This window comes from Gossypium arboreum, chromosome 11, assembly GCF_025698485.1.
Source record: "Gossypium arboreum isolate Shixiya-1 chromosome 11, ASM2569848v2, whole genome shotgun sequence".
Lineage (NCBI taxonomy): Eukaryota > Viridiplantae > Streptophyta > Magnoliopsida > Malvales > Malvaceae > Gossypium > Gossypium arboreum.
Genome location: NC_069080.1, coordinates 53,207,703 through 53,226,851, shown reverse-complemented (window position 1 = coordinate 53,226,851; position 19,149 = coordinate 53,207,703). Strand labels below are relative to the sequence as shown.

General features: G+C 37.4%; 1 non-coding gene across 1 annotated transcript; it reads left to right on the top strand.

Annotated features, from left to right (window-relative positions):
- Positions 1 to 141: 141 nt before the first annotated feature.
- On the top strand, positions 142 to 248 carry LOC128284848 (small nucleolar RNA R71). The gene has a single exon (XR_008275268.1). It is a non-coding gene; the product is annotated as a small nucleolar RNA R71 (small nucleolar RNA).
- Positions 249 to 19,149: the final 18,901 nt, after the last annotated feature.

The window sequence follows — 19,149 nt, the reverse complement described above, 5'->3', positions numbered from 1 at the left end:
TTACTGGTGATCCTCTCAATGATTTCATAAGCCTCATTATAAGACTTAGAAAGGAGAGCATCATTAGCAGAAGTGTCAACTACCATCCTCGTGTGAGCATTGAAACCATTATAAAATGTCTCAAGGTGGATGCAATGTGGGATTCCGTGATAAGGGCATTTTCGTAATAGTTCTTTGTATAGTTCCCATGCCTCATACAAGGACTCATCATCCATTTGTTGGAAGGCAGTGATCTCATTCCTCAACTTAGTATTCTTGCTAGGCAGGAAATACTTCATGAGAAATCTTTTGGCTAACTCTTGTAATGTAAAAATTAAGTTTGGTGGCAATTAATTCAACCAGGCTCGAGCTTTGTCCTTTAGTGAATATGGGAACAGCTTCAATCGTAATGCATCTTCGGGTACTCCAGCTAACTTGAAAGAATCACTCACCTCCATAAAGAGTGTTAAATGTAGGTGAGGATCTTCGGTAGGCATTCCACTGAATTGGCCCACTGTCTGAAGCATCTGAAACATGACTGGCTCAAATTGTTGTGCCTCGATTTCGGGTCTCCTAATGCCCGGATTAAGATCGTTAAATACTAGCACAGCATGTGACAGCCCAAAATTGACCCTAGTCGGGAAGTGGTTTCGGGACGGCTAAACCGAGTCACCGAAATGTTTGAACGTAATATTTATTGTCTAGAATATGTAATTATGAATGTGTGAAAATTTCAAGCTTCGATTTAGCCGATAGCATGTGAATTCAGTTAGTAGGACTTGTGTGACACTTTTGAAAAGTGATAGGCTAATCTATAAGGACCTAATAGTGCATGTAGTCAAAGGGGAGGACTTGCATGTCAAATTTCCCCCCTAATAGTTAGTGGCCGGCCATGACAAGAGATTATGGGTAAAAACATGTCATAAAACATGTTGGGACAATGGTGTATGTAAGAAAAAAATAAAATAGTGAGCATGGGAATTTAATAATGAAAGGGAACAAAAAAAAAAAAGAAAAAAATGGTCTCATGCATGCCCATTGCCGTGAGTGTGGAGAAGGAGAGAAGAATTTTGTTCATCATTTTCATTTCCTTTGGGCTGAAAATTCTAAGGAAGAAGGAAGGAATTCTTGTTTCATGTTGGTTTGGAAGAGGTTTAGGAGGAGGTTTGGCCATACTTGTACCTAGATTAAGGTAAGTTTGATGTTTTGCCATGAGATTCATGTATATTTTAGTTGCTAGCTTGATGTTCTTGTTAGCCCATGGTTCAAATCTTTGTTATGTCATGGGAATGAAATTGCCAAAGTGAATATGGCGTTAATGCCATTGCATGCTAAATATCAAGCTTGATAATGATTCATGTGATGGTGGATTGAGGATTCTTAGATTTTCTTTTAGCATTTTTGAATGAGATACTAAGTTCTTTGTTTAACCATGACCAAATTGAAGCGGTATGGTGTTGTGGTATTCGCCATGTTATATCCATAAGTATGATTCATGCATGTTGCATGGTAAGTAAGATTTAAGCTTTGGATATGTGTGTATATTTGGATATAAGCCACTTGAGAATTCGGCCATTGCACCTACATGAATATATGTTTGCACATGATGAATTGGTATGACATGTATACTATTTTAAGGTGTCTATTTGCTTGTGATGTTGTTTGGTTATGAAATAAATGAGAGATGTGTATAGAACTACAATATGTAATCGTTAATTAGGAAAATGTATGCTGTTTTTTTGTGTAGTATTAAGTGTAAAATTGGCCTCCACATAGACATGCATATTCGGCCAAAGGAAGTAGATTGGTGCGCATGTATTCGGTTAGAGGCAACCATATTGAAGCCTTATCTTGGCTTAGATTGTTGACCAAATGGGTAATAAGTGAGGATGGTTGCGAATATACAAACATACATATGCATGTGTAATTGAATTATGAATGTTTAGCAAGAGGGTTAAACTAGTTGATTTATTGATTAAGCTCAAGGAGTTAAAGAAGGAGAATCAAGCAAGGGAAAGACGAAGGTCATCGAGTAGCCGACTTGGACTGTTTTACCCAACACAAGGTAAGTCATTAAGCGTATATTTGGTGTTGATTTAAATGATCAATATATATATGCAAATGTGTTTAAATGAGTTGGTGTGTAAATGGAAATGTATGTGTATGGAATGATGCCATTGTTGAATGTATAAAGGCAGCAAAATACATAAGGTATTGGTCTCGGCACTAAGTGTGCGGGTATAAATGGACACGGTGACAAGATTGGCACTAAGTGTGCGGGTTTAAATTGTACAGCACTAAGTGTGCGAGTTTGATTATATAGCACTAAGTGTGCGAGTTGAATACATATAGCACTAAGTGTGCGGATTCACTATATGCTCTTGCATTACAATTGGCACTGAGTGTGCGACATCATCGAGCTAATCCCGGACAGCGGATCGGGTAAGTACCTCGAGCTCATGACGAATAGAAAATATGTTCATGCTCGGGGTTGAATTTGGTAAGCCTTAAATCTATGTGATGATTGAAATTGTATGATTGTGGTGGAAATGAGTTAGTGTGTGAAAATGCCTCAAATATCTTGTTGTGTAGAATATGAAATGTGGATGTATGACTTGGTATGAGATTGGACCGAAAGGTCCGAGGAATTATGGTATAGATTCGATATGGATGAGTACCTAGCCTCGTTTATTGTTTCATGTTGTAGTAACTTTATCGATGGATTGATGAATGCTTATGACTTCTGAGTTGTAAACTCACTCGGTGTTTTCTTGTCACCCATTTTAGGTCTCTCGGACTCGTATTGTTTGCGTGATCGGGACCGTCGTTGAAGTCATCACACCGGCTGAAATCTTGTGGTATTGTTTTTGTTGTTGAAGAACATTTGGCATGTATAGGCTATTATATTTTGTCGAATTGTGGGTTGTAAACTTTAAGCCATGTGAAAATGGCCTATGTGGTCGTCGAGTGGGATGCTAGAACCTATAGCCACGAGTCTTAGAAACTCAAATTTTGATAAGGTGGCCATAATTTGTGTCATGTATGATGGATGATTAAGGCCAAGGAAAAATTCATGAAATTGGCATAGTCTACTGCAGTAACTGTTGCGGACAGCAGCAGTGAGATGAGATTGAAAAATCACTAAAAATAGTAGAAGTAGAATTAAATAGTGAATAAATTATGGAACTAAACCTTGATGAATCTATTTTTATATGGACGAAACGAAACGACCATATGAGCGGTATACTGAGAAATATTAAGGTTCTCATGAGACAGGGCCAGAACGGTTTCTGGGTCCCCTGTCGCGACTTTGAAAATTTACCATAAATTATTCAGAAAGAATTAGGAGTCATGCCTTATATGTAAAGATTCCATTTTGAGTCTAGTTTCATTAGAAACAAACGGCACCAGTATTAAAGCCCTGTACAGGGAGATATTCAAGTTGTAACGCGCGAAGGTCAGAGCAGTCGGTCCCTGTAACATGGGTGACTTTAACTAATAAACTGTACCAATTGCCCCAACCAAAAATTCTAAAAATAAATCCATGGATGGGTATATGAGTCTAAATTCAGGGAAAATTTACGAAACCAGTTTCCGAGTTTTGAAACTCGAGATATGATTTTAAGACGACGGTGACGCAGTTTTCCAGCCTGACTGGTAATGTCAAATTGGTTGGTATCTTGAGAGGTTTGGCGTTAACTCCTCGTGTCCGACACGGCGTCGGTCACGAGTTAGAATGTTACAATTTTATTAGTATCAGAGCTATGGTTTAGTCGGTTCTAGGACTACCATAGCGCGTGTGACTCTAGCTATACATGCCAAATTGTTAGCGCTTAATAATGTGATTACTTCGACGGTTGGAATTTTTGTTTTGATTAGCAATGGAACCCGGGTAGAGAGACCCTTGGCGGATGACGTTGAAAGTGTAGCGGCTGCTCTGCGCAAGGGACACCGCCGTTGAGCCTCAGTCATCCACGAATAATCAAAATGAAGGGCGAAACAAGCCTTCTTCACCATGATGAATGAGTGGGTCGCGCAATATGCCCGAACCAACCCGGCTGTCCAACCATTCCCGAATTTAAATACTCCACCCCAAGAGCCCGCAATGCCTCCGATTCTCGATCCTGTGAGGCTGAGTAAACCACCGTGGACTTGATTAGGAAGCGTGGGGCGAGGAGTTCAAGGCCATAGTTCTTGATGATGCCGAAAAGGCCGAGTTACGCTCGATAACACCATTAGAGTGTTAGATGAACTGTCATGCACACCGATGAATGTCTTAAGTGTGCTATATCCTTGTTGCGAGACTCGACTTACTATTGGTGGAGGACTTTAATTTCCATAGTCCCAAATGAGCGAGTTACTTGGGATTTCTTCCAATCCAATTTCGAAAGAAATACATTAGTCAACGGTTCATCGATCGAAGCGTAAGGAATTCTTGGAACTCAAGCAAGGCGGATGATCAGTATCTGAATCTGAACATGAGTTCGTAAGACTTAGTCGGTATGCTCGGAGTGTGTGGCTGATGAGGTTGCGATGTGCAAAAGATTTGAAGAAGGATTGAATGAAGAGTTAAAGTTACTAGTGGGAATTTTGGAGATAAAGGAGTTCGTGACACTAGTCGAACGAGCACGCAAGGCGGAAGAACTTGGGAAGGAAAAGAAGAAGGCTGAATTTGAAGCAAGAGATTACCGTAAAAGATCGACGAGTAAAGCTCCGTTCTCGGCTGTAAAGAGGTTCGGGAGGACACCGATGAAGTCGAGGACGATGCGCAGAATTTCCATTAGAGCCCAACCATTGACGGACTCGAGCTACTTGATAGCTAGTGTGGGCAATAATCGTCAAGAGAGACCTGAATGCCCCCAATGTGGAAGACGACACCTAGGTGAATGTTGGGGTAAGTCATTAATAGGGCTGTTATGGATGCGGTTCAAGGACCACTTCATTAGAGATTGCACGGAGCTAGATGAGAGGAATAAGGCGTAAGGTGCAAGACCTAGTGGAGCGACGGTGGAGGTAGGCCCCGAGAATCTCTGGAGGTAGGGGTGGTAATCGAGAGGAGCCTCTAATACGGCTGTCCGATCCGAGACCGTACTCTGCTAGAGCATATGCCATCCGCGCACGAGAGGAGGCATCCTCCCCGACGTTATCACTGGTACTTTTACTCTCTTTGATACTATTGTGATTGCATTGATTGACCCGGCTCTACTCACTCATATGTATGTGAAACCTTAGCATCCAAGAAGACTCTACTGTTGAGTCTCTTGAGTTCGTAATTCAGTGTCAAACCCTTTGGGTCAATACGTGCTCGTTGATAAAGTGTGCAAGAGATGCCCCTAATAATTCGAGAATCTCGCTTTTCCGGCCGATTTGATGCTTCTACCATTTAATGAATTCGATGTTATTCTTGGTATGGATTGGTGACCGTACATGATGCGATGGTAGGCGCAAAGGAAAACCATTGATTTGAGGAGTGCAAATAATGAGGTAGTCCGAGTCGAGTCTCTCGATTTAAAAGGAGCGCCACGATAATATCTTCTATGACCGCTCGGAGGTATGTGAAAAGGGTGTGAAACATACCTTGCGTATGTGTTTGGAAGTAAAGAGACGGAAAGGAAACTCGAATCGGTACCGATGGTTTGTGAGTATTCAGATGTTTTTCCCGAGGAGTTACCGGATTGCCACCGGTTCGAGAAGTGGAATTGACATCGGTTGTACGGGTACTACGCCGATTTCAATAGCCCCGTGTCGTATGGCATTAACGAATTAAAGGAATTGAAGGTTCAATTGCAAGAATTTACGGATAGAGGTTTCGCTCGACCGAGTTTTTCTCCATGGGCGCTTTGTATTGTTTGTGAAGAAGAAGGACGGAACCATGAGGTTGTGCATCGACTATCGTCAACTCAATAAAGTGACGATAAAGAATAAATATCCATTGCCACGAATTGACGATTTGTTTGATCAATTAAAGGGAGCCTCGGTGTTTTCAAAGATAGATTTGAGGTCGGGTACTATCGGTTGAGGGTCCGAGAATCGGACATACCAAAACCGCTTTTAGAGCGAGGTACGGTCACTACGAATTCTTGGTGATGCCGTTTGGGCTCACTAATGCCCTACGGTGTTTATGGATTTAATGAATAGAATTTTCAGGCCATACTTGGATCGGTTCGTAGTTGTATTTATTGATGACATTTTGGTCTATTCGAGAGATGAAACCGAGCATCTTTGAACACCGAGGCTAGTGTTGCAAATCTTACGAGATAAGCGATTATCATAAAGTTCATAAATGTGAATTTTGGTTGAAAGAGGTTAGCTTTTGGGGCACGTGGTGTCCGTGATCGTGTCGAGGTGGACCCGAACAAAATTACGCCATAGTCGATTGGAAACCACCAAGGAATGTTACCGAAGTTAGGAGCTTTTTGGGGCTTGCGGTTATTACCGACGATTTGTAAAGGTTTCTCGACGATAGCCACGCCTAATGACGGCTTCTCCAAAAGGATGTTAAGTTCGAATGGACGGAGAAATGTCGAAAAGTTTCGATCAACTGAAAGCTTATTTGGTGAAGCCCCAATTCTAGTGCAACCCGAATCGGGCAAAGAGTTTGTCATTTATAGTGACGCATCCCTACTTGGGTTGGGTTGCGTATTGATGCAAGAAGGGCGAGTTGTGGCCTATCGTCGAGGCAATTAAAGCCACATGAGAAAAATTATCCGACCCATGATCTCGAATTGGTCGCCATCGTATTCGCCTTAAAGATATGGCGACATTACTTATTTGGTGAGAAGTGCCATGTGTTCGGATCACAAAAGTCTCAAATATTTGATGACCCAAAGAGACTTAAATCTGCGACAAAGGCGATGGCTCGAGTTGTTAAAAGATTATGAGCTCGTCATTGATTATCACCGGGAAGGGCTAATGTGGTTGCAGATGCCTTAAGCGGAAATCACTATTTGCTTTATGAAGCGATGAATGTACACTTGTCTATCCTACCCGACAATGTGTTAGTAGCTGAATTGAAAGCCAAACCATTATTGATACGTCAAATTCGTGAAGCTCGGAAAGTCGATGATGAGTTGGTTGCAAAACGGGATGAGTGTGTTCGAACAAGGACTCGAATTTCAAATCGATGATGACGATTGTTTGAGGTTCAAGTCGTCAGTGTCCCAAAGAATTCAGAACTTATTCCAATAATTTTGAACGAAGCCCATTGTAGCCGAATGGCAATCCACGAGGAGTACGAAGATGTACAACGATTTGAAACGTCGGTTTTGGTGGCATGGTATGAAGCGGGACATCTCCGACTTTGTTTGAGATGTTTAATATGTCAACAAGTGAAAGCGGAACATCAAGTGCCTTCGAGATTGCTTCACCGATCACGATACCCGAGTGGAAATGGGATCGAGTCACAATGGACTTTGTGTCCGGCCCGCCATTGTCGACTAGTAAGAAGGATGCGATTTGGGTTGTTGTTGATAGATGACTAAGTCGGCTCACTTTATCCCGTCGCGTCTGGATTTTTCATTGGATAAACTAGCCGAATTGTACGTTTCTCGATTGTGAGATTACGAGGTACCGATTTCTATTGTGTCGGATAGAGATCCGAGATTTACCTCGCGATTTTGGAAGAAATTTCAAGAAGCTTTGGGTACCAAGTTGCATTTCAAGACCGCCTTTCACCCCCAAACCGATGGTCAATCCGAGCGGATAATTCAAATACTCGAGGATATATTGAGATGTTGTATCCTTGAGTTTAGTGGTTCATGGGAGCGGTATCGCCTTTGATTGAATTCGCACAACAATAGCTTTCAATCAAGTATTAAGATGGCGCCTTACGAGGCTTTATACGATCGTAAATGCCGTACCCCATTATTCTGGTGAACTTAGTGAAGGTAAATTCTTGAGGTTGATTTGGTTAAGGATGCCGAGCAAAGAGTTCGAGTAATTCGTGAAAGTTTGAAAGTCGCCGGATCGCCAAAAGTCGTATGCGGATTTGAAAAGAAAAGATATTGAATATCGGGTTGGAGACAAGGTCTTTCTCAAAGTTTCACCTTGGAAGAAGGTGCTTAGATTTGGCCGTAAGGGAAAATTGAGCCCGAGGTTCATCGGGCCATATGAAATATCTGAACGAGTCGGTCGATCGCGTATCGTTTGATTTTGCCCCGAACTTGAAAGGATTCTACAACGTCTTCCATGTTTCGATGCTTGACGTTATAGATCGACCCGTCACACGTAATTAGTCCATCGAGGTTGAAATTCAAGCCGATATGAGTTATGAAGAAGAACCGATTCGTATCCTAGCTCGTGAAGTGAAGGAGTTCTGAAACAAAAGAGTTCCATTAGTAAAAGTGTTATGGCTCAAACACGGGATGGAAGAAGCTACTTGGGAACCCGAGAACTCTATGAAAGAGCGTTACCCAAACCTATTTACGGTAAGATTTTCGGGACGAAAATTTCTTAAGTGGGGAGAGTTGTGACAGCCAAAATTGACCCTAGTCGGAAGTGGTTTCGGACCGCTAAACCGAAGTCACCGAAATGTTTGAACGTAATATTTATTGTCTAGAATATGTAATTATGAATGTGTGAAAATTTCAAGCTTGATTTAGCCGATAGCATGTGAATTCAGTTAGTAGGACTTGTGTGACACTTTTGAAAAGTGATAGGCTAATCTATAAGGACCTAATAGTGCATGTAGTCAAAGGGAGGACTTGCATGTCAAATTTCCCCCTAATAGTTAGTGGCCGGCCATGACAAGAGATTATGGGTAAAAACATGTCATAAAACATGTTGGGACAATGGTGTATGTAAGAAAAAATAAAATAGTGAGCATGGGAATTTAATAATGAAAGGAACAAAAAAAAAAAGAGAAAAAATGGTCTCATGCATGCCCATTGCCGTGAGTGTGGAGAAGGAAAGAAGAATTTTGTTCATCATTTTCATTTCCTTTGGGCTGAAAATTCTAAGGAAGAAGGAAGGAATTCTTGTTTCATGTTGGTTTGGAAGAGGTTTAGGAGGAGGTTTGGCCATACTTGTACCTAGATTAAGGTAAGTTTGATGTTTTGCCATGAGATTCATGTATATTTTAGTTGCTAGCTTGATGTTCTTGTTAGCCCATGGTTCAAATCTTTGTTATGTCATGGGAATGAAATTGACCAAAGTGAATATGGCGTTAATGCCATTGCATGCTAAATATCAAGCTTGATAATGATTCATGTGATGGTGGATTGAGGATTCTTAGATTTTCTTTTAGCATTTTTGAATGAGATACTAAGTTCTTTGTTTAACCATGACCAAATTGAAACGGTATGGTGTTGTGGTATTCGGCCATGTTATATCCATAAGTATGATTCATGCATGTTGCATGGTAAGTAAGATTTAAGCTTTGGATATGTGTGTATATTTGGATATAAGCCACTTGAGAATTCGGCCATTGCACCTACATGAATATATGTTTGCACATGATGAATTGGTATGACATGTATACTATTTTAAGGTGTCTATTTGCTTGTGATGTTGTTTCGGTTATGAAATAAATGAGAGATGTGTATAGAACTACAATATGTAATGCGTTAATTAGGAAAATGTATGCTGTTTTTTGTGTAGTATTAAGTGTAAAATTGGCCTCCACATAGACATGCATATTCGCCAAAGGAAGTAGATTGGTGCGCATGTATTCGGTTAGAGGCAACCATATTGAAGCCTTATCTTGGCTTAGATTGTTGACCAAATGGGTAATAAGTGAGGATGGTTGCGAATATACAAACATACATATGCATGTGTAATTGAATTATGAATGTTTAGCAAGAGGGTTAAACTAGTTGATTTATTGATTAAGCTCAAGGAGTTAAAGAAGGAGAATCAAGCAAGGGAAAGACGAAGGTCATCGAGTAGCCGACTTGGACTGTTTTACCCAACACAAGGTAAGTCATTAAGCGTATATTTGATGTTGATTTAAATGATCAATATATATATGCAAATGTGTTTAAATGAGTTGGTGTGTAAATGGAAATGTATGTGTATGGAATGATGCCATTGTTGAATGTATAAAGGCAGCAAAATACATAAGGTATTGGTCTCGGCACTAAGTGTGCGGGTATAAATGGACACGGTGATAAGATTGGCACTAAGTGTGCGGGTTTAAAATTGTACAGCACTAAGTGTGCGAGTTTGATTATATAGCACTAAGTGTGCGAGTTGAATACATATAGCACTAAGTGTGCGGATTCACTATATGCTCTTGCATTACAATTGGCACTGAGTGTGCGACATCATCGAGCTAATCCCGGACAGCGGATCGGGTAAGTACCTCGAGCTCATGACGAATAGAAAATATGTTCATGCTCGGGGTTGAATTTGGTAAGCCTTAAATCTATGTGATGATTGAAATTGTATGATTGTGGTGGAAATGAGTTAGTGTGTGAAAATGCCTCAAATATCTTGTTGTGTAGAATATGAAATGTGGATGTATGACTTGGTATGAGATTGGACCGAAAGGTCCGAGGAATTATGGTATAGATTCGATATGGATGAGTACCTAGCCTCGTTTATTGTTTCATGTTGTAGTAACTTTATCGATGGATTGATGAATGCTTATGACTTACTGAGTTGTAAACTCACTCGGTGTTTTTCTTGTCACCCATTTTAGGTCTCTCGGACTCGTATTGTTTGCGTGATCGGGACCGTCGTTGAAGTCATCACACCGGCTGAAATCTTGTGGTATTGTTTTTGTTGTTGAAGAACATTTGGCATGTATAGGCTATTATATTTTGTCGAATTGTGGGTTGTAAACTTTAAGCCATGTGAAAATGGCCTATGTGGTCGTCGAGTGGGATGCTAGAACCTATAGCCACGAGTCTTAGAAACTCAAATTTTGATAAGGTGGCCATAATTTGTGTCATGTATGATGGATGATTAAGGCCAAGGAAAAATTCATGAAATTGGCATAGTCTACTGCAGTAACTGTTGCGGACAGCAGCAGTGAGATGAGATTGAAAAATCACTAAAAATAGTAGAAGTAGAATTAAATAGTGAGTAAATTATGGAACTGAACCTTGATGAATCTATTTTATATGGACGAAACGAAACGACCATATGAGCGGTATACTGAGAAATATTAAGGTTCTCGTGAGACAGGGCCAGAACGGTTTCTGGGTCCCCTGTCGCGACTTTGAAAATTTACCATAAATTATCCAGAAAGAATTAGGAGTCATGCCTTATATTTACAGATTCCATTTTGAGTCTAGTTTCATTAGAAACAAACGGCACCAGTATTAAAGCCCTGTACAGGGAGATATTCAAGTTGTAACGCGCGAAGGTCAGAGCAGTTGGTCCCTGTAACATGGGTGACTTTAACTAATAAACTGTACCAATTGGCCCAACCAAAAATTCTAAAAATAAATCCATGGATGGGTATATGAGTCTAAATTCAGGGAAAATTTACAAAACCAGTTTCCGAGTTTTGAAACTCGAGATATTATTTTTAAGGCGACGGTGATGCAGTTTTCCAGCCTGACTGGTAATGTCAAATTGGTTGGTATCTTGAGAGGGTTTGGCCGTTAACCCCTCGTGTCCGACACCGGCGTCGGTCACGAGTTAGGGGTGTTACACAGCATATTGTCTTAAGGCTCTATCCCTATCATCAGCAATAAGGATCGGATTTTGAGTAGGGTTTGCTCCATTTCCTTGGATCGAATTTTCAAAGTTCATTTCTTCGGTCCTTCTCTGGTTCGCTAGTCTTCTTCGCTGTCGAAAGGTTCGTTCTATCTCAAGGTCTATAGGGAGTAAGTCAATAAATTGGTCAATACTCATAAACCCCTAAAATTTTCAAAGAAAATTAATTAAGTTAAAAAATAAACAGAAAAATAAACCAAAATGAAAAACTAAAAAATTTACAAATACTGGCTTTTTAAAACATTCCCCAGCAACGGCGCCAAAAACTTGGAACGACAGAAAAATGTGCAAGTGTACACAATCGCAACAAGTAATAAAGTGACAAGTAATGTCGAGTCATCGTACCCACAGGGACTGTAAAAAGAATTATTTATGAAATTAATTGTAAAACACTTTGGTGAGGTAAAAATAATTTGGTTTTAAAAGATGGTCGAAAACTATTTAAAGACTAAGTAAATAATTAAAATAAAACAAAGGAGTTCTAATGCACGATTTCAAATAAGATTTAATCAATGTAACATACTTGTGTTGGATTAATTATATTCCTTTAACTTAGAATAATTAAACTCATGTTTACATTGCTACGAATAAATTCATGGCAACTCGGTAATTGGCTAACTTCTGAACATACTCACATACAAAAATCCATTCATCTCTTGACATATCTTTATGTCAATTCAATCGACTAAACAAATTTTAATAAGCAAACATGTTATTGCACATACATACTCATTAAATTGAACTAATCTCTTGCATATCCCTATGTCAATTCAAACGATTAATTAAATCTAATAAGCATATAAAAGACTATGTGAGGTAACAAGGCATCCCTACCTTGAAACAGTTTAATCACAATAATCTTGCAAGTTATGCAAGGCAATAATATTGCCAGATACATTGCTAATTTAACCTTCAGCTACCTTAGAAGAATAAACATGCACTGATTAAGTATTGTGTCAATTAATTATAATTTCAATCCATTTAAATAATTAATTCATTAGTTATTTAACAATCATATTGCAAAAATAACTTAGGCATGATTTTACTTAACCAAGCAATTTACCGAGGCCTATAACATCATAAACATCATTTTAACAATTCAAGTAGGCAGAATATAATCAACCCAACACAAACTTAATTTTAAGCTAAATTGATTAAAATAACCATTTCAATAGCATAAATATTCATAAACATGTTCGTCAAAACAACGACAAAAATTAAAGAGTTAGGGAAAAAGAAGCAAATCCAGTGTTTCTCCGTGGCTTGACTAGTTGCTCCATTCTTCGTTCTTCGTTGCCCTCGGCTAACAAGGTGGCTTATGAAGACCTAATTGCTGCTCAAAAATGGCTGATGAGAGCCTCTTTCCCAAGAGAAGAAATCGCCACTTGAACAATAAGGGAAATGGGATGGAGAAAAAAAATGAGAGTAAAGTGAGAGAGGAGAAGAGAGAATGAGAGAATGTTGTGGACTGAGGGATGGTTTGAATGATAAGCAATGGGTGGTTTTTATAGCTGATGGCAGCTAAAAATAGCAAATTCCAGCAGCCAAAGATCCCCCCTATGGTCGGCCATCTACTTGGCAAGAGTTGAGACTTTCAACTTTGCTAAAAATGGCCTGGGGCAAATCTACAAAGCCACAATTAAAAGTGGGGTTTGAATGCAAATTAGAAGTCTTTCGAGGGCCTTTTTGCAAGCATATTTAATCATCTAAAATGCTGATTTGGGTCAGCATATGGATGGTTCTAGGCTGCCCAATTATTGGCTGGTTCGGTTCATTCAATATGGTTCGACCAGTGCGGTTCAACTGGACCCTTTTTCCATAATTAATTAAAAACAATTTATTTTACCCAAATTAAATGGGGAATAAATTAAAATTAATTAAATTATTTATTAATACACATTTTTTGGTCCATCTTAGGCTGGAAATTCATGTGCCTCGATACTTCAAATTGCTTCTCGGTTTTGTGCTTTTAGCACTGTCAGCCGAACCAATTTTTGCCCTTTGCGCGAATCTGTCGAAAATAGTCAAAATTAATCAAAATTGAGTTTAAAATTAACTAAATTCACCATGTTCATATTTTTAACACAATTTAATTATTTTATAATATTTAATTATTTTTCGACAAGAATTTAACCGGATTTGCATGAATTTAAGTAAGAATGGGTATGAAAAAGTATATAAATTTTTGTGTTTCCAACATGTCACTTGTATCCTAATCTATTCCTAAGGTTCGATTGGAATTTCTCACTCGCCAAAACGTCGTCAAATGTGTCCATAGAGTCGTTTACACAATTCCTAAAAAATTAAAGCATTTAAAATACAATTATAATAAAGCTTATTTACATACAAACTTACCTCGGTTACAAAAACAAAGAAAAAGATCTATTAGTCAATTAATTTGTTTTTCCCCCGATCTACAACCCAACTTTGTTTTTCTTGATCTATAATATAAGATTTAACTTATTTAATCGTCAAGCTATTCAATTCAGTCCGACATCACATTATGGCAAAAATTACATTTTTGCCCTTAACATTTCAATATTTTGCAAATTAGTCCCTAGGCTCGTAAAATGAATTTCTTTCAATTTCATCACAACTCAAGCCTAGCTAAATATTTTTTGTACTCATAACAGCCCACATTTTTCATTTATTTGCACTTTTCTACACATTTTATAGCTTTTTGCAAATAAGTCCCTATTTGACGTTTTTATCGAAAATCACTTTACGAATGTTGTTTATCGAACAACAAACATGCATTTTCTATCATCAAATATCAAAGTACAAGCACATCCAATATGGGTAAAATTTTAGACTTTAACTTTCTTTCAAATAAGTTCTTGAAATAGCTAGAGCAAGTTACAACGATCTCAAAAATATAGAAATCATTAAAAACGGGACAAGAACGGACTTACAATCGAGCTTGAAAACTTGGCCAAAACCTTAGCTATGGATTCTTGTGAAATTCGGCTATGAATGACTAAATTGAAGAAGATGGACACTTTTATTTAGTTAATTTTGTCTTTATTTACCAAATTACTAAAATGCCCTTAATGCATAACTTTAAAATTTCACCTAACCATGTCCATTTTTGTCCATCCTAGTATAATGGTGTAATTACCATTTAAGGACCTCCAATTTAAAATTTCATAGCAATTAGACACCTTTAACTTATAAAACTCAAGTTTTGCACCTATTGCAATTTAGTCCTTCTAATTAAATTGCGTATTCAATCGATAAAATATCTTAACAACATTTTCACAAAATTATTCTATCATGCTTTAGACCTTAAAGAAATAATAAAATAAACATTTTTACTTCAGATTTGTGATCCCGAAACCATTGTTCTGATTTGACCCAAAAATGGTGTAACACCCCTTACCCATGTCCGACGCTGGAACATAGTACGAGGCATTACCAGACTTAAACATACACATTCATGCAAAAATCAAGCGATAAAATCTCTTTTAATTCAAAACCTTTCAAACACATGCATGTCGTCCCTTATTTGGGTCTACGAAGTCTAAAACATTCATCGGAATTGATTCGGGACTAAACCGAGAACTTTGAAAAGTTTCAGTAAAACTTAGAAAATTTTCCCATGAAAGAGGGGCACACGCCCTTGTGGACATAAGCACACGCCCGCATGCTTTTGGCATGCCCGTGTCCTCAGGCCGTATAACTCTTTGTTTATGACGTCAGCATGCATATCGAACCACACGACTGGGCCACACGCCTGTCTCAGTGTCAGTCCCTTATATTTTGAGACACACAGTCGTGTCTCGGCCGTGTAATAACACTTAGGCTATTTTCCAAGCCTTCATGTTACCCATAATCTCTTACAACCTTATGCACACCAAAATCGCAAATCATGGCATCATTTTAGTGATTAAACACTCTTTATGAAGACATATCCTTAACATTAACATGTCCTCTTACAAATAATGCATCTACTCATGCAATACTAAGTCTAGATTCCTTATTTCACATTCAAAAGACTTGTTATTTTGATGACCACTTTTACCATTATACTATGGTTGCCAACTTATCCATCAAGCACTCAAGCTCAATCATTATCATGTTGTGTTTATAACGTGCAATTACTACATGGCTATGACCACCTCAATTGGTCATAGAGCATACATCCAACACACATGTCATATTACTAACCATGCATGGCAGACAAACATAATCACCTTATAAATATTAGACATGACATGAATAGCTAGGCTTACAAGCCAAAATCAATATGAGCCACATCTCATGGCCATATACATATAACTCAATATAATCCAACACATTTGGCTAAAGAAAAATTATACATATCAATCAACTAGATCCCTATACATGCCACGCACTTGAAGTTTCTAATATATGCTTCATTATTCCAAATGTAGCGACTTGATTGTGTGATGCTGCCTCCGACGATCTCCAACCCCGAGCTGACCTAAAAACACTAAAGGAAAGGAAAGGAAGGGAGTAAGCTTTATAGCTTAGTAAAACCGTATGAAAATGATAAGCAATTTATCAACTTTCTTCTCATGGTAATACAACCCTATTTGCATTTTTACTCATGTTCCAGTCAAGTTGTTTTCACGAGTCATAGTCACTAAATTATTTATATCTAGAGCTATGTAACTCCATATTAAGTTCTGCTAATTTTCCCTGAAACTAGACTCACATATCTTCTTACCATAAAATATTCAAAATTTTTGGTTCAACCAATTAGTACAGTTTATTCCTTAAAGTTACCCTTTTTCGCTGTCTGATAGTTCTGACCCCTCTTCACTAAAAATTATTTATCTCATAATGCGGGACTCAGATGATGCTGCCGCCTATTTCTATTGAAAATATACTCATTAATAATTCTAATAATATAAATTATAATTCATAAATTTTTTGTACAATTTTCAATGATTTTCTCAAATCAGAACAGGGGATTTCGAAGTCATTCTGACTCTATCTCACAACAATTAAAATATTTCATAATATGAAACTCTTTTGCTTACACCATTTCTTTTATGTGAAACTAGACTCATTATGATTTAATTTCATATTTTATTCAGCCTCTGACCCAATTTCCACAATTTTTGGTGGATTTTTAAATTCGGACTATGGCTGCTGTCCAAAACTGTTTTAGTGTAAATTAACAATACTACGTTTATCACACCATATCAATTCATTTTCACCACATTGGTAAGGTTACATATTCATACATCATAAGTATAGACCTATAATCACAAGGTCATCACAAAATCATTCTCATAAGCATGAATTACCTATTTACATCTTCACTAAATATGCATCATAAACTGAAATCATTTCTCATGAGCTTGGCATGCATACCTGTATTACTCAACATGCTCATATTCATTCCTTACTAATCATATAACATGAATTGAATTCACATCTCATCAATTTCATGTAAGTACCTTTACCACTCACAATATGGTCATAACCTTTCTCATTTAGCTTAAACCGTAACTCTCACCGTTGAACCATTTGGAAAGCTATCGGATATTCACTAAGCCTCAAACATAGGGTATAATGCTGATGCCATGTCCCAGACATGGTCTTACACTGGCTCATCCATCAAGTTGATGCCATGTCTCAGACATGGTCTTACACTGACTATTGAAAGCGAGGTCAACGCCATGTCCTAGACATGGTCTTACACTAGCTCTCACATATCCGTGCCGATGCCTTGTCCTAGACGTGGTCTTACACTAACACATCTCGTAGCCGATGCATGTCCCAAACATGTCTTACACTAGCTCTCGTCTCAATGCTGATGCCATGTCCTAGACATCATCTTACACTGGCTCTTATAATGTGGCCGATGCATGTCCCAAACATGTCTTACACTGGCACACAAATAACCCGAATGTCATGGCATGAATATCCGAATTGTTTCTTAAAGTTCAAACGGGAGTTCTACTATCTCAATATTCATCAAACATAATCATTTCCACAACCAAGCAATTCATGCTATATCAATTTAAACACCTATAATAACAATATAGTCGTATTATTTACATACAACTTACTCGTTTCAGTGGAACATCATATTCCATCAAATCTCCAAGCATTCAATCAACACATAAATGTTATTTACATTTGACATCACTTTCTCATATACAATATCATCAACCTAAACTTTAATACAATCATGGCAAGATAAATTTTCAAGTATAATAACAATGGCATAAATATCATGCTCATTTAATCACACGGACTTACCTCAAATGCAATTTCGGCTAATTATTCTCTTTTTGTCTTTAATCACGCACTTTCTCGATTTAGGCCCAAATCTCGATTTTCTTGACCTAACATGATGAAATTCACTCATTTAATCACTAAATAAATTTGGACAATCAAAATTCACATTTTTGGCAAAATAACCATTTTGCCCCTAGACTTTCATAAAATGACCATTTTACCCTTAGGCTCAGAAATTTATTTTTTATCAAATCTCCTTATTTGCCAAGCCTAACCGACCAATTATTAATCTTATGACAACCCCAAATTTCCACTATTTCACATAATTACAACCTATTGTATAACTTTTACAAAATGACCCTTTTAGGTGTTTTCCATGAAAATCCTTTCACAAAAGTTGTTTATTACACAACCAAGACTCATTTTCTTCCATAAAAATTCAGCAAACAACATAAATCCTTTCATGGAAAATCCCTAGACTATCAACCATTTCACAAATTAGCATAAGAAAAATGAAAATGCAAGATAAACAATTGGAGTCCCTTTAATACCTTAATATGATGTATTTACATATTTTATTTTCTTTTCACAATTTAATCTAAATTTTATTTTAATTTCGTAAGTATCTTAATTTTTAATTATTAATTTCAAACTTTACTTTTAATTATTTAATGCGTGTTATTTTAATACACCAAAATTTTAAAAGAAAAATAATTTTTATATGCATATATACGTAATAAAATTTCTACGAATAATCTTTCCATTAATTTGAAGATGCACATAAAATCTAAATAGAATTGGTTATATGATATTTAAATTCTCAAGTAAAAAATTTCATATACCCAATTCAAAATGAGGTGTTGGGTGAGTGCAAACCTTAAAACCGGTCTTGTGTTTTGTCAAAGTGGTTATGTATGGCTACAGTTGTATTTTTAGAATAGGATAGATTAAAATTGAGTGGCTGGTAACTTTAATTTATTTTATTAATTTAATTAAGATAATTATTGGAGTGTTGTTAAAAATTTTATTAGTTTATTAATGGATTGTTCAGGTGATATTCTTTTTATTTTTAACTAAAGTTAGGAATCTCACAGTAATTAGTTCAAATCACTTTTGTCGAAATCATTTTTATTTTGAAAAACAGAGGTCGACTTTAAAACGAAAATGGAGTTGCCACCAATCCTTTTTGTTTAGGTGTGAGCAGGTCACTTTGTGATCGATCATTTTAATAAAGCATTTCGGTTTATTAAAACAACGTTTTTGGTCTACGAAAAACTAAAAAACGGATTC